The sequence below is a fragment of the Pinus tabuliformis genome, chromosome 2_2, assembly GCF_031772625.1.
Source record: "Pinus tabuliformis cultivar Carrire ecotype Pingquan chromosome 2_2, CPIR1, whole genome shotgun sequence".
NCBI classification, from domain to species: domain Eukaryota; kingdom Viridiplantae; phylum Streptophyta; class Pinopsida; order Pinales; family Pinaceae; genus Pinus; species Pinus tabuliformis.
This window is the reverse complement of record NC_142300.1, coordinates 855,640,466-855,644,614: the sequence shown is the minus strand read 5'-3', so window position 1 is coordinate 855,644,614 and position 4,149 is coordinate 855,640,466.

Genomic DNA, 4,149 nt, shown 5'->3' with positions numbered 1-4,149 from the left:
TAGAGGGGCTATCCAAGGTTCTCTAATACATGCTTTAATTAATTTTATAAATTCAGAACTGAAACCAAATGCATAAAGAACTTGGAGGACGAAATAGTGCCTTAGTCAAAGGCATTCGCCATGTCCAACTTGATGATCATTCCTTGCTCTTTGATTTGCTGGCTAGAATGGATGACTTCCTGCACCAGTATCGCGTTGTCTAGGATATGCCTGCCTTTGACAAACCCTCCTTGGTTAGGCGAGATGAGTTTTTCCAGAAGTGTCTTTCTTCTATTTGCAAGTAACTTGGTGAGAATTTTGTAGGACGCATTACATAGCGAGATTGGCCTGAAGCGGTCGAACGCCATCGGGTTGGCTTCTTTGGGAATTAGTGCTAGGAAAGTGGAGTTTGTGCTTTCTCCCACTTTGGCTTTTCGGAGGAATCCTTTGATCATTTAGTACAAATCAGTCTTGATGATGTCCCAACAAATTCTATAAAAGTCTATGGAGAACCCATCAGGTCCTAGAGCTTTATCTAGTTCCATCTTCCATATGAAATTGTTGATTTCATCTTCAGTGAAGGGCTTCGGGAGTGTTGAGTTATCCTCCTCATTAACCATCCTTAGGACATGCTTGAGGGAGTCTTGAGCTTCCTCGTCATCCTCTGCACCTTCTTCTTTGTACAACTGCTAAAAATGAGAGGTTGCAGCCTCTTTTATCAGAGTTGTGCCTTTGAGAACAACCCCATCCGGTGAGGTGATTTCGGCAATGTGATTTCTAGAAAGACGGGTTCGAATTTTCTTGTGGAATAAGGTTGAATTTTCAACTCCAGGTGCAAGCCAGAGATTGTGTGATTTGAGCCTCAAGGATTCTTCCTCCTATCTGAATGACCGAAGGGTGCTAATTTGGAGTTCTTGCTCGCTCTGTATTTATGAGCAAGTAATGTCTTGCATCTCCAGGCCCATTTACAAATCCAACAGCTGCTTTGTGTTCTGTTTTTTATGACTAGTGGGGGAGTCTGTGGGCTTCTTTATCCAATGTTTCAAGGTTGTTTTGGTGGCTTTTATATTTTGCTCCCAGACATAATTGGGTGATCTGTGAGCATGGATGGACTAGGGCTTCTTTACTGTGTCCATAAACCCTTCTCTGTTTGCCCAAAGTGGGTTGAACCAGAAGGGGATTGGCCCAAGATTTTCTTCTTCTTCCAATAGAAGGAGGATGGGTTTATGATCTAAAGTCCACTTTGGTAGAATTTTTGTGGAAATGATCTTCTTCTTGGAGAGGAAGCTGCTCTGAAGTAGGAATCTTTCCGACCAGGCTGAGATATGCTCCGCCCCTACTCTGTTATTTGTCCATGTGTAAAGCCCTTTTTTGGCTTGAAATCCAATAAATCCCATTGTTGAATCAGGTCTTCAACTAAGGGGAGGAAGTGGTCCCTGCTGCTAGTTCCTCCTCTTTTTTCCTTTGGGTCGAGGATTAAATTGAAGTCTCCTGCAATAATTATATTCTTGAGGGAATAAGCTTCAAGGAAATTGGTTAGGGTTTGCCAGCGTTCTTTCTTTTCTGCATAGAGGAGAGGTACATAAAGATTAAAGAGAGTAAAGTTAATCTTAGTTGGAAGATGTCGAAGTTCGGTATAAATCTGGTGCTACGTCTGAAAGGAGCTCTGAAGCTGAAACTTGTCCTCCTCCCAAAGAGTGGCTAGCCCACCACATGTACCTCTAGCACTTACAACTTTTCCAGCTTTTGTTTTCCATTTTACTTTGCTGAGTTCTAGAAGGGCTTCACCTTCTATTTTAGTCTCTTGGAGCATAAGAATCTCTTGTAATTTTGATTTTAATAGGTTCTTGATTGCTTCAGCTTTTGAGGGGTTCCCCATTCCTCAACAATTCCAAGGACTAATCGCATTATATACTGGCAGAGGGTGGGGCAGTACCTCCCTTGGGAGGCCTGGTTCTAGTATTTCTACCAGTAGACATCTCAATCGTGGGCTGGCTACCTTGCATTTTTTGTGTCTCTGGCTCTTCTTCTCTGGCCTCTCTGTGAGATTTCTTCCCTGCTCTTTTCAAGGGCCTCTTAGTTGTCTCATCTTCTGAGGATCCCGAAATCTCTGGGGTCTTCTTCCTTGTCATATCTGCATAGGTTGGGGAACTAGTGACACCTTTTGGAGTTCTAATTTGGAGAGGGCCTGATTCCTCTTTCCTTTTGTTTTCTTCCATGATGATGGCCTGTTGTTCAGCCTCTTTATCTGCTGTATCTTGGAGTTTTTCTAGTGTGTTGAGTATTTCAAAGGGATTTGTGGTTATGTCTTCTCTTGGTGGGACTGAGCTTCCCTCTGCTTGGGCTTCGAGAGGAGCACCCCTCCCCATGAACAAGGCTTTCCCTTTGTTTCTATTTCTCTGCTTAGTTGTTCCTGTTCTCTGAACCCGAGTCCATTGATCTCCTTTCGCATTATTAGCCCTATCCTCTGATTTCTTTTTACAATGCTTGAAAAAGTGCCCATAGCCATGGCAATGCCGACATTTAAATGGGAGTTGCTCGTAATCTAACACTTGTATGTGAGTCGAGTCAGCCACAGTGAGTTTAATAGCTTCAGCGAGACCTTCCTCCGGGTCTACTTCTACACAAATTCTCGCATAGGAGTACTGGTCCCTTCTTTCTGCTCGATTGATGTATTTGCCAAGTTTATTGCCTTTGGTTTCTAAGGATTTGGGGTTCCAGCAATGCAGAGGTAAATGGGGCAAGCACACCCAGATAAGGACAGTCGAGGGCACATCCTGTGTCAGATAAAAGTCTAGAGTCCATTGATTCAAATACAAACCCTGAGGCCCCATGAAATACGGGTCGTTTCTAAATATGAGGTTCCTATCTTCTGTTGCTTCAAATACGAATACAAAGAAGCCTTTGCCGACGAAGTGACTTTTGATACCTTCCTTGACCAGAGATCGCCAATTCCTTTGCACCCAGGTATCCACAGCTTTAGGCGAGGGCCATAGCCCAGTGAACTGTCTAATAAGCCCTCTTTCTGCTAGGTTCAATGCTGCTTTGCAGGGTTCTTCAGTCGACAGAGCAACTATGGGGATGGAATCCATTCTTTTGAAAAACTTTTGTTGGTTTTTGGTTGTCGGTCGTTTATTGCATGCCGCAACCAGATCCTGGAACGCATCTAGCTCAGGTGGAAGGGATGGATCCGATTCACAACCCCCCTAGGGCCATGCCGTTGGAGCTACACGCAGTCTCAGGGTGTGGTTGTGGCTCCTTAGGCGCGCCCAGGGCTCCGGATCTCTCCTACCATCCTCAAATGCACCAGTATGCCATTACGTGTGGCTCATCACACGCAGAGCACAGCACATTCTTTCCAAGACGTTATATTCTAGTCATATTTTTTAATCCTAGACTAAATTAGCCATTTAAGTTAGTCATTTTTAGTTTAGTTGTATATTTAATCCCTAGACAAAATTAGTCATTTAAGTTAGTCATTTTTAGTTCGACCACTTAAAATTGCTCAAATTTAGTAGTATTACACTTGAAATAATTGCGGTGACTAACTTTTTTAGTCACCTAGTCATTAATTTCATCATTTTCTAATAGTGCATATATAATGAATATCAACAAGCTTATAATAACCTAAACTGATTACACAATTTTATTTATGTTTTAATAGAACATGCTCATTGGATATATTGTGCCCTTTAAATACCTTTCCCTTGTGGGAGTGCACAATTAACACCTTCTTAAGTCAATATAGTGAAATGAACTCAAGGGAGTGGTTCTCGTCTTCGAAAAAAATTGCCCCCACTATTGTCTTAATTCTGTTGGTGACTTTTGAACTCGTTTAGGATTGGCCTCTCTCAAAATGGCATCTCCAATCTTCAATTCGTGTGTGATGAATACGAGAACTTGCACAAATTGAAGCTTCCTTATAGAGATGATCTAGTTCCTTTGATCAACTCACCTACAAAACAAAAGAACTCAATTAGGGTCACCCCCTAGTTGGTCCTTTCCATGTGACTAGATAGCCGCTCAATGGCAACAATTGTTAGCTTTATAATAGTTTTATTTATCACCAGGGATAGTTAGAAAAAATCCATAACATATATGAAGAAAAAGAATGAATTTATTTTCTTTCGCTGACATAGGTGTGGCAGGAGGGGGAATGGTTATCACAAA